Below are 13,296 nucleotides of genomic sequence, written 5' to 3' on the forward strand. Positions count from 1 at the left end.
GTATCTTTTGGTTATATTCAAATTTTTCAGTATGTTAAAAATTTGAATAGGCGCGTAACTGCAACGACGCAACGCAATAACTGCAACACGGTCTTCTTTAAGCGTCCACTCCATATTTAAAAATGAGTAAAATTCTAAAAGTATACATTTTTATTTTCATGAACAATTCGAAATTCGAATTCAATAAACTTTTTTGTGGCCAGCATTCTAAAAGAAAAGTTTTTACTGTGTGACAATACTTATGACCTGACTAGTTATTTGTGGTTAAAGGTCGACGTGGAGTTGATCATCTTAACTAGTCACTTCATCTCCAAGGCAGTTTGACCAAGTCAGCCTCTTCGTTAATTTTTAACTGTGGATGACCCTCCTTTTTCCTTAGATAGATTTTTCCTAATGAAGACTGTCCGCGCCAGTACTTCACGTACAAGCGGGGACTACGAGGTCTGCGGGGGGGTCCAACCACCACCACGGCATCGACGACTCGAGCGGCGAGGGCCGAACACATACAGCGACACAGAACACGCACGCGCGACTCGCGGCTGATATTGAATTAAACTTTATATACAGTCCACCTTACAATAAAACCTCAAGAACAATAAACTTACTTTTACTGAGCTACCGAACAAAGACCCACAAAAAGCGTATCCATGGGATTTAGCGAAATCACGAGCCAGGAAATAGAGCCTCCTACCTTTGGAAGTCAGGAACTCAGATATATAGGTTTAGGGGGGACGTTAAGTTTGAACACAGTGTTCAATTTTCCATCCTCCTTTCTATTAAGAGCCTTGACTGCTTTCATAAATTTCTCCTTCAGGATTACTGATGTAAATTCAACCAAGATCGGTTTAGTGGTATTTAGTTTCGTGAAACCCCGGAAAACATCCCTCACCTTGTGGGCACCAACCTGGACACCGATAATGGCACCAATAGCCAGCACAATAGTAACCAGCTGTTCCTTAGTTTCATATTCGTCCTGAGGAATATTACGTATCTCAATCCTGGAGGCGCACGATTTGTTTTCGACGTTTTCCAATTTTGACTCCAGCAGCTTTATGTAAGATAGATTATCCTTACGCTCTTTTTTAGCCAAATCCAGTTCCCTTTGGATATCGTCATACTTATCTGACAGCATCTGCATTGTTGTAATGCTGTCATTTTGCCTTTTTATTTCATCTAGTGAATTCTGGAGGATAGTCGATTTAGCATTTTGATGTGTCAGGAAATCAACAAGCAACGCGATTCGCCCAATAACTCATCCAGATCAGTGCCCCGCCTCTGTTTGAAGCGTTGAAAAACGGAAGTGTATGCGGGAGTATGCGGGGCTAAATGCAAATTTGATTCCTTCAGAAGTAGCATAATAACCAACAGACTGACTGGATCCAAGCAACCTACCTATTTCATTGTTTGCACTCACAAAATTCCTGCCGTTGTCGCAAAAAAACTCATGACATTTTCCTCTACGTGATATGAAACGCCTTAGGCATAAAATAAAAGCTTGAGTACTTAGTTCACTAACCAGTTTTAAATGTATTGCCTTTGTACTGAGCAAACAAATAAACATAAATAACATTTAGTGATACGGTTACCACGACCTTTCCGGTTAGTAATCATGGAAGGTCCAGCAAAGTCAATTCCACACGAGTAGAAAAGAAAACAAGCATTCGTACGCGCTTCAGGTAAATGACCCAAATGACCCAAACAATACATTGTTCAACTTGCCGCGCTAAACATCTTCCGCCAATAGGTCAGTACTTATCACGCACTGACGCTAACAGCGGCTGTTGATCAGTTGTAAATTACAAAGAAGAATAGTAATAGTGCACTTGAAATACTATCTTGTAACGCTTTCGGAGCGGCAAGCCGTACTGTTATGATACCCTCTGGTTCCTAGCTTTGCTTTCATCATCACCTTTCTCGAATAGTAATTAATACACAATATTGTAAGTTTTTTTTTAGTTTTAGCTTAGTTTTAGCTTTAGTTTATAAACTTTATAAGATTAGCAACAGTTGCATCCTTTCTAGATTCACCCATTCCCGTAACTCAAACGTCCTTCCAGATCCAGAATTACCTCTTATTTCTAATAATCCTAGAATCCGCATCCATACATAAACTTCACCATTAAGGGTGTAAGTTTAGTCCTAGTCGGGGGGCTATTATGATACCCTCTGGTTCCTAGCTTTGCTTTTATCATCACCTTTCCCGAATAGTATCAGCACTTATGATCCTTTATTAGAGGACAATCCCCTACCTAGTCAGTCAGTCCTATTCCTAATTCCACACGGCACGGTTGTCGTCATTGTCGTAAAATCTTTATAAGTCTATTTCATCAATAAAATCTTTTTTAAAAATATATTTTCTCAATTCCGTATAACAGTACGCAAATCGAAAAGGAAAAAAAGTGGATAGGATTAAAAGGCCAACTTCCCTTGGGTATCCCGTCCAGCAGTCCTCAGCAAAGTTTTCACTTCACCAGGGCAGAAGGGAGCATAAGCAGCAATCCAATCCAAATCTCTTTGTTCCATAAATTCAAATTCCAGTAACGGTTATCCGTTGTTCTTCGATGTTTATTCGAAGATTACTTTTAGCTTTTAGTCGCGATTGTAAACGGTCGCCACTAATGTTAATGAAATTCCAATAATATACGACTCGCTTTAGAATAATTAATACTTTACAGATTTATAAAAACATTATAATATTCGTATGAGCGCACGAAACTGACCGAATCTGTCGGCAAGCCGCCGAGGGTGCGGTGGCGGTTAGCCCGATCAGCTGGTGCGTCCCCCCTCCCCGCCCACCGCGTCTCCGTAATTTAATCCTTCACAGAAAGGAATATGGAATCCCATCTTCCCCAGGAGCACTGTTTTTGACGTGATTTAATACAGAGAAGAAGGGGCATCAGAGTTATTTTGTATAGAAGAGAGGATAGGATCGCTAAGTGGAGTAGAAGGAGGAGCCAAGCGATCAAGGAATTGATCAGTTAATTCTATAGGCAGCAACGATGCGTTAGAAGAATTGACAGCTGATCTAAATCTTTTGATATTTCACCATATGACAGTAGCATGTGTTTCTGGTTTCAGGTTACAAAGTTTCCTCCACCCGTCAAATTTATTTTTCTTTAAATTGTTTTTTTAACTTCTTTCATTACAGTCATTAATGCTTCGTAGTTTTCCATAGACATATTATTGCAAAAATTACGCTCAGCTGCCTTACGTTTCTTTATAGCAATGGTACATTCTTCATCCACCACGGTGGAAATGACAACTTATTACTACGCGGCTTTTTCCTTGGTAAAACATTATTAGCCGGTTCTAACAAAACAGCTTTGAAATAATTATTATCTGTAACATTAACTTTTGAGCAACTGTTAATTTTCTCTTCTATTAATAAAGTGTATTGACTCCATTTAGAGTCTATGATTTTGTGTTTGAGGCGAGAGTTTTGAATAAAGATTGTAGCTTTTTTTTTGCAGGGAAATGAAATGATTATGGGATAATGATCACTATTGTAAGTGGATTGGTAGATCAAGATAGAGAAGATGCTAAATGGGGAGTACAGATGTACAGGGCAATGGAACCAATTACTTCACCGGGCTTTGTGAGGCGAGTAGGAGAACCGGAGTTTAAAATGCACGTGTCTAAGATATCCAATAATTTATACTCAAAACTATTATTAACTAAACTACCCCAAGATCTGTGACGAGAGTTGAAATCACCCAGAATCATGAAAGGCCGAGAAAGAACTGAAATTAAGTTTTTAATTTCATTGAAGATTTGCAAGGAGTGATGAGGAACATGGATAGAGACAAAACAGATACTATCAACATAGCTGCAATGACAGAAAAGCGGTCACTATGTGAAGGAAGAGGGAAGGAAGAAAAGGTGCTAGAGTTTTTGATGAGTAGGCATACACCACCATACCCATCAGCCCTGTCTTCTCTTAAGCACGAGTATCCAGGAATTTTAAATATATAATCTGGATTTAGCCAGGTTTGCGATAGAGAAAAAAGAAAAGGATTATAAGTATTTATAATATGTATAATATGCTTTTTGTTTATAATACTGCGGCAATTCCATTGAACTAACTTGTCCATGTTGACCATTATTAATACCAGTGTAAGTAAGAATTAAATTAGCAGCGTGGGACGGTATAGATAAATTGGGTTGAGAAAGTAATTTGATTAATGTAGTAATTAACTCTGCTATTGTCTGTTGTGAACTTGCATTAGAGGACGATGGTAATGCACATCCATTACAAGGCTCTAGCATATTGTAGTCCCTTATAAGAGACTCATGTGCTACATGATCAAAACCTTTACTGCATTGAGGAGGAGTTCTGGGTTTAGTTTAGTGAAGACTGTTTATTTATAAGATATTGTACGTGGGGATGGTGAACCAGGCAATACTGTATTTCCACCAGGAAGAGATTTAGTTGGGAGAGAGGATACAATAACAGCAAATGATTTAGAAAGGGGGGGGGGGGGTGTAATTTTGACGCTTCAATGTAGAATAAGCTATTCTCTGCCGTTGTTACTTTGATATCTGTTTGTCTCACATACTCTTGGCACTTTTTGCTTGAAGCAAAGTGCAGCCCAGAACATAAGCAGCAAGATACACGGTCTTCCTCCACATTACAAGTATCTCTAGTGTGGCCCTGACGACAATTTAAGCATCTGGGCTTTGATCTGTATTGGACCTTGGTGTGCCCGAAGCGGCAACAATTAAAGCATTATAGTCGGGTATATATATATAATTTATAAGGCATAGTATTATAGCACATAAATATACGTCGAGACAAAACTTGTCCATCAAACGTAAACACGACTGTTTGCGAAGGTTTCCACGTGGGTGTGTTGTTTACCATGAATTTATAGTTTATTCAGAATTTCCCTACACCCAATGGGTACATTAGTGTTCTGCTTAATATCCTCAGGAGACCACTCAGTTGGGACTCCCCTAACTAAACCCATCCTCGTAATCTTAAAAGTTGGGACAAAATCCTTCATGTTGTTAGCAGCTAAGCAGTTTAAAATGACAAAGCTGTTAGCGTCTGTATAATTATTAAAAGAAAGTGTCATTTTATTTCGGCCAATACCTTTCAAACTTCCATTAACAATATTTTTGAATAAATTGTTCTTTAAAAATCTGCCAAACACAACTGGGTGTAATGTTGTACCATCATCATCAGCAGACTGTATTTTCTGCACATGTACCAGAAACGGGCCGTGGTCATTGGCGTCATAACTAGCCCTACCAATTTGTGTGAGGGCTTTAGGAGAAATGCTGATGGAAGGAACAGGCATTACAGAAATATCAGTGCAAGGACCAGGTGCGGGCAAATCAACAATGCTCTCAACAAATTTGTCTTTGCATTGGCAGTCTGTTCGTTTGCAAGTTTCTGAATTATTTTTCCGTTTTCTTTTGTTGTAGTTTTTACTAAATTTTTGGAGATGGATGCGCTTCAGCTTCCTTTTAGAAACTAAAGAATAGTCAGAATCCATTCCGGATTCATTGGAAATCGTGACAAACGCAATCGCGGAGGGCGCCGTGCCCCCAGGGTACAGAGGCTCGTTCAAATAAATATGAAAAATTTACCCCAACTCGAAGAAAGTTGAATAAAATAAAAAATTAATAAAAATAATAATACAAATTACAAATATATACAAGTTTTAACTATTCTAGATCACATAATTATCATCATCATCTCAGCTTCTTCATCATAGGCCTCTCCAACTGATGTCCAGTGCGGCCGGTCCGTTGCCACCTGCATCCAATTTGACCCACCAATTTTCACCAGTTCTTCGGTCTATCTGGTAGGTGGCCGTCCCACACTCCGTTTGCCAGTACGTGGTCTCCACTCGAATCTTCGGTCCATCTGGTAGGTGGCCGTCCCACACTCCGTTTGCCAGTACGTGGTCTCCACTCGAGGATCTTTCTGCCCCATCGGCCATCCGATCTTCGCGCTATGTGACCTGCCCACTGCCACTTCAGCTTGCTAATCCTATGGGCTATGTCAGCAACTTTGGTTCTTTTACGGATCTCCTCATTTCTGATTCGATCTCGTAGAGAAATACCAAGCATAGCCCTCTCCATAGCTCGCTGCGTGACACTAAGCTTCCTAAAAAGATCCTTTGTGAAGCACCACGTCTCGGAACCGTAAGTCATCACTGGCAACACACATTGGTTGTACACCTTTGTCTTGAGGCACTGAGGGATTTTGGACGAGAACACATTTCTTAATTTACCGAACGCTGTCCAGACGAGTTGGATCCGCCTACTGACCTCTCTCTCGAAGTTGGACTTACCTAATCGGACTATCTATTATTCGTCTACAATTTCAAGAATAGAGTTCCCAACGGTAACTGCGGTGGGCTTAATATGGACATTGAACATGATTTTCGTTTTATCCATATTCATGTTAAGGCCCACTCGTTGAGAAACTCTATTGAGGTCACCGAGCATCTGTCCCAAATCTTCCAGCGACTCAGCCATGACTACTATTATATATCGTCAGCAAATCGAAGGTGTGTGATATATTCGCCGTTTATATTGATGCCAAATGCTTGCCATTCCAGAAGCTTGAAGGAATCCTCTAAGGGGCTGGCCACAGCTACTGGCGGTGCGTTGCGAGGCGCGGCGGGCGGCGCGATTTGCGGGGGTATGCCACATCTAGACTAGATGCAGCGGCGGCGGCGTCAGACGTGCACGTATTTAGAGAATGGCTTAAAATATCAAATGCTCCTATCAAAAGTAGCACGATATTGCCTTGAAACAAGTGCGTTCTTAGCTGACGATATCATTCACTCAAGAATAGGAGCGCACCCAGTTAACCAAAAAAGGAGAGAATTTGGCGAATTTCAGTCTTTATTATGAGTATAGGAAATATCCCGATAATTTTTTTGAATATACGCGGGCAAGCATAGAAACATTTGATTATATACTCGGCCACATACAAGAAAACTTGAAAGCTAAAGTTAATTTCAAGAACATTGTTTCTCCTCTAGAACAGCTGTTTCTTGTAGATAAATAAAAAGTATTAATTTGTTTACCGTGTTTATTTATTTATTAATATACCATAGTCAAATTAGTAATCACTGATTTTGTTTTTAATTATAATTACATCTTTAGCATGTCGTTTAGTAATAATTAAGTTCATAACTTTTTGGTAAATTATTTATGCCGTAGTCAGAAGGCGGAGGTTGAGTGCAATAGCTTTGATATCCTGGATATTGATTGAGACTAATTTCGTCCATCAAAGCTTGAGTGAATTTATTTTTCAGTCTCATTTTCTGTAAAACATTAAGCTTCTCCATTTCTGGTAATAGACTCATCAAAAAGTGATAGTCGTCTGACTTGGGAATGTCCTTTTCTTTACTACCTGCTAAATCAGCTTCCAATAATTTCAATTTTTTTCTCTCTATGTAACTAAATATTCAGTTCTAAATATTCAGCACGGATTTTAGTTGTTTTCAATCGTTTTCGATAAGAATTTTGTTTTTCATTTTCTCTTGAGGTGGTAGCACGACTCTTGTGGAGTTGTTGGTTGCTGTGGCGGAGAAGTGGGATTTGATGGCACTGGTGAAACCGGCGGCGGAGGTAGCGGTGATTCCAAAAGTGACGGCAACAATTCTTCGGTTATAACCTGAGTTGAAGTTTCCTCTTCTATTAAGTTAGTTTCCCACAGGGTGGGCACATATTCGTCTTTCAAAAATGATAATTGTTCAAAATACTTTCACTGAGATTGATAATCTGAACCTTCATCTCCAGACTGCAACCTAGGTACTTTTTTAAGTTCTTTCTGGTAGCTATCATTTAGGTTATTCCATTTTTTCTTTAAGCTATCGCCTGAAAAATTAAAGTAATTACCAATATTGAAATTTTGTATGGAACAACTGAATTTTTATTCACGATAGTTCCATCTTAAATCATAGCCTATAGTACAACATTATTAGTATTGCATAAAATATGCATATATGCAATATGGATATATAGCCATAATATCACATTAAGTATGAAATTTATTTCCGCGAGCGGAAAGCTAGTTCATTTATAAGTGCCTTTTTATTTCAGGTTTCTCGGTCACGGCGGATCGTTTAGGTCTCTGGCTCAATCTTACCGATTAAAACGAAGTACAGTTGCTAAAATAATTTATCAAACTCTAGAAGCTATTTGGAAAAATTTGGTCCAAATACATATGCCGCAACTAACCTGTGATAAGCTAAAAAGTGTCGCAAATTTACTTTTTCAAAGATGGCAATTTTCCAACTGTTTGGGTACGATAGGCGGCAAACATTTCCGTATAAGAAATTCACCGAATAGTGGAAGTGCATATTATAATTATAATTTTTTTTTTCATTAGTACTACAAGGGGTGTCAGATGCAGACTACAAGTTTATCATTGTAGAAGTCGGCGGGAAAGGCAAACAAAGTGATGGAGGCACGTTTCATTTTTCACGATTAAACAGATTATTAAGAGAAAAAAGATTCAACATTCCACCGTCACAGAGATTACCTGGTTCTAATCTCAATTTACCATACATGTTAATTGGCGATGAAGCCTTCCTCTGATACCTGTCGTTCATTGTCTGCTTTGTAGACAGAAAGCCTATCCCTCTGAAGTATTTCAGCTTTCCGGCCTGAAACAGTCTCCTCTGGGACGGTTGGGCGGCCGCCAGCTCCTCCGCGGTCGGCCGGTCTCCAACGAGTGCCTCCCCGGGCAGGTTCAGCCGGGCAGTCCCGTCTCCCGCATACAGCTGTAATGATGCCAATGATGACACAGATCCCTGCGCCCACGATGTAAGGGAACCACCCCGGCAGCCCGTCGCGGAGTATACGTCCTGTCCCTTTGGCGCGGCTGTTAGGCCGGTACTCTTCGCGCCAACTTGGGGAAGGGGGTTGCCCACCCACGCTGCCACGCCAGCAATCAACTTGTCCCTCGACGCCTCCATCTTCGGGAATGTCCAAAATCGAGAAAAGCTCTAGGGTCCGGACCTGAGGACCAACAGGGCAAAACTTTAAATTGGTCCCAGAACTCCCCCCGCCAGGACCAGTCACAGGTGGAGCCACAGCAGGTTCCAGGTGGGAACCAACGTAGCTTCTACAGTGTAGAATCTACACCAATGCCTGGGAGCGAGTGTTTTTGTTTCTTGCTCAGAAACACCAGGGACAGGGCAATACTTCAAATCTCTGATTTGGTTTATACTCATTCGTCTGATTTCGTTGTATATCAGTAGGTTAACGATCAAGACGAATATGGAAATGATATTTCCAATTTGCATTCAACAGCTCGGATGAGCGCGTGTCCCACTGACGTAGGGACCGACGAGAACTGCGGTTTGCTTATCAAGCTTCCTCTCAATTCCTTGGCGATGAAGCCTACCCTCTGAAAAATTGTTTGCTGCGCCCATATCCATCGGGTGGTTTAAATGCGGAAAAATAATTTTCAACAAAAGATTATCCCGGGCAAGAGTCACGATTGAGTGCGCATTTGGCATTTTAACCAATAAGTTTCGTATTTTTACAAAAAGTACAGAAGCAAACAAAAAGCACGCAATATTGATTATAAAGGTTTCGTGCCTGTTACACAACATTATAAGAGAAAGAGATGGAGACAGAGATGCAGATTTTCAGCAGTTTGTTTCCCAGTTTGGAGACTCTAATATTAACAATTGCGTACGCAGATCAAGACGGAATAATCGAGCAACGGTTCAAGCATCTAGAATACGAGATGATTTCAAACTTTATTTCAATAATCTAACCCAAGAATATCTATGAAATTAAGTTGCCGTATCTAAATTACAGTGGATTTCATTAATAACGAACTCGATTGTAACGACTTTTTGGTTATAGCGACGTCAAACTTACGTCCCTTCAATTTAAAGCATACTTGTGTAAGAAATTAATTTGGTAATAGCGACTTTGGATAATAGCGTCAATTTCGGGTATAACGACTTGTTTTTATGAACCATTTATGACAGACTTCCAGAAATCCCAAACGGATATTACTATTCGAGTCGGCAAAGGCACAAATACTCATTCATAACACTATTAAGCTTTCTTATCCTTTGTTTACATTCACAGATGGTCAAGCAAATGCGTTGTTCTGTTGTTCGTATGTTCCTACATACAAACAAAGCATTTGTTTGACCATCTCTACTAAGTAGTCCTCTACTCAGCACGGGGAACTTATGTGGTGAATACTGACGATCAAGTTAGCACTACTGATAGCTTGACTAATAATGAAATTATTGAGTCTGTGCTTCAAACATAAGAAAAGGTGGATGAAGAAGAGGAAGAAGATTGCAATGTAAATTAAATTCCAACAACTAGAGATGCATTATATGCTGTAACAACGCTCAAAAAGTACTGCTTATTTGGTGAAGGTCAAAATAATTTAGATGTAGAAGGAATTATGAAAATGGAATACACCAGTGCACTATAACACGTTTTTTCAATAACACACGTGTATACCATAATTAAATAAATGATAACTAAATACATATGTAAAAGATTTTTTATTATTTCGACCTCCGGATATTCGGCGTTATTAGGGGCCGATTATACATTTGTACGATTATACTTGGCGTTTGTGGACTATGAAAAGGCCTTTGATTCTGTCTAAACTTGGGCGGTCCTTAGATCTCTCCAGCGATGCCGTATTGACTATCGGTATGTCGAGGTGTTGAAGTACTTGTATAATAACGCCACGATGTCAGTCCGAGTACAGGAGCATTGCATGAAGGAAATCACGTTCAAAATAGGAGTTAAACAGGGAGATGTCATATCTCCGAAACTGTTTACCGATGCCTTACACCCTGGCCACAGCTATCGGCGGCGCGTATTGCGGCGCGACTTGTGGAGCGGCAAGAGGCGCGTGACATGCGGCGACGACGAGCTGCGCCATGTGCGAGTGAAACAAATGTACTAGACAATATCGAGGCAGCCACAGCCCAGAGCGGCGCGCGCGGCGGTGTCGGTGGACGCATTGAGGCATCGCGCGACCGAAAAAAACCATTTTGTTTTTATCGCGCGTTAAGCTAACAAAATATAATGGATGTGGAACTATTCATTAGTGAAATACTGAGAAAACCAGCAATATGGATGTCAAAACATCCACATCACAAATATAAGCATGTTATAAAAAAAATGTGGGACGAAACAAAACAACAATTTCCTGGTAATAGTGGTAAGTATTTATTACCTATTTTTTACAAGTCCAGTCAATTTCGGTTACAACGACGGCGGAGGGGGCACTTTAATGTCGTCGCTATATCCGGAGGTCGATATGTCCGAAATAATAAAAAATCTTTTACATATGTATTTAGTTATCATTTATTTAATTATGGTATACACGTGTGTTATTGAAAAAACGTGTTATAGTGCACTGGTGTATTCCATTTTCATAATTCCTTCTACATCTAAATTATTTTGACCTTCACCAAATAAGCAGTACTTTTTGAGCGTTGTTACAGCATATAATGCATCTCTAGTTGTTGGAATTTAATTTAGATTGCAATCTTCTTCCTCTTCTTCATCCTCCTTTTCTTGTGTTTGAAGCACAGACTCAATAATTTCATTATTAGTCAAGCTATCAGTAGTGCTAACTTGATCGTCAGTATTCACCACATAAGTTCCCCGTGCTGAGTAGAGGACTACTTAGTAGAGATGGTCAAAGAAAAGTTTATATAATCAAATTTACTTATTATTCGATTGTAATGAAAGCAAGGCGGAGAAGTAAACAATCAATCATACCAATCACTTGCTTTACTTGATGTCGCTAGCCACTAGGTCAAGAAATTAATTATTGGCTAAATTGTGGTACTAAGGAGTCTATATTTTAATAACTTTATTTTTCTTAATCAAAAATATATTAAGAAATAAAAAATAGGAAAAAAAGTAAGCAGTCAAAAAAAACCTCTTAAAATATAACACCCCTCAAAATCCCACCGTACTTGTTTCCTCCTTAAATTTAGGAGGGAGAAACTCAAAGTTGAGAACCCTGAGGAAACCGTCGAATTTGGCGGGCGCGGTTTTTATTTGATTTTGCTGTAAAGTAATATTTTTAATCTATTATGTGATCATACATACGCTGCGGCAAATTATACAGCAACATCAGCATAGGAGGTGCGGACTGAAGGAAATCTGCGAGCTGCCTCAATATAACTAATATTTTCTTCAAACATAACCATCTTAACAGATCTTTGACGGGCATGTTCGGGCATTTCGGGTCAGAGGCGCGATGACAACCAGAGCAGAACAAGCAGGTTATGTTAGTTTCTGGAACGCTAGAAGAATTACCTTCATGGGGGCCTGCCTGCGCATCGGGAGCAGCGGGCTTGTGATCGACATTGATCACGAATGTGCCCAAAACGACAACACTTTAAACACTGAATAGTTGGAAGTGTATAATATATGTTCACAGGGAGAGAAACGCTGCAACAATATACATGTTTAGGAAGAACTTGCCCAAGAAAAGAGAGGACAACTGTACCCGTCGATTCCCAGACTGTTTTTCGATCTATTTTCTTTTTCTTATTCATTCTTCTGGCTTTAATGACGGTGGTTGAGACAGACCGACACTCAATCCATGAGACTAGGTCCTCAAGAGATCACTCTACAGGAATTTGTCTCACGACACCCGTCCTGGTAACTTGAAAGCGTGGAATAATTGCTGACAATTTGTTAGATGAAAGTAATGGGTTTGTCAAAAAGGAATTGGCTTCGTTATATGTTTTGAAAATAATAGCAGCCCTATTTTTACCCATGTTTTTAATTTCATCTATCCCTGAGATTTTACCATTGTAGATAATTTGAACAATTTTGAGGGTACGGGTGTGGTTCGAAACTGGCGTAAAGTCTCCATCTGAACGAGATGCATGGACAACAAAAGGGCCAGAGTCAGTTTCAGAGTAATTATGAACTGAATTGTTATCAAAACCTGGCCGGGTGTATGTATGTTGAATAGAGGCAACTGCCGGTAAATGTGGAGCTGATCTTTGTTCTGGGACATTTAATACGTCCGCAGGGCGTTTTTGTGGAGAATTAAGCATTTGAGAAAGATCGTCCATCTCCGAATCTTAAGAAAACCTCCCTGTGTCCGGAGGGACGTTTTCGCCTACCGAGGACGACATTGATATAAAAAATACACTTACCAGTTAAATGAAACTTAAACTAATCCACCACCAACAAAAATAAGTCAAAACAATTCTTAAAAACACAGAAAAAACGGGAAAAACACTAAGAATAATCGAAACACGTGTAATCTGCGGACTATATCTATAGGTAGCGGATTTCCTCTAT

The 13,296-nt window shown here is 39.7% G+C and overlaps 1 pseudogene; it reads right to left on the reverse strand.

The window, feature by feature from the left end:
• Positions 1 to 6,935: 6,935 nt before the first annotated feature.
• On the reverse strand, positions 6,936 to 7,943 carry LOC149499595 (uncharacterized; annotated as a pseudogene).
• Between the last annotated feature and the right edge of the window lie 5,353 nt (positions 7,944 to 13,296).

This window comes from Bombyx mandarina, chromosome A1 (genome assembly GCF_030267445.1).
Source record: "Bombyx mandarina strain Sakado chromosome A1, ASM3026744v2".
Taxonomy (NCBI): domain Eukaryota; kingdom Metazoa; phylum Arthropoda; class Insecta; order Lepidoptera; family Bombycidae; genus Bombyx; species Bombyx mandarina.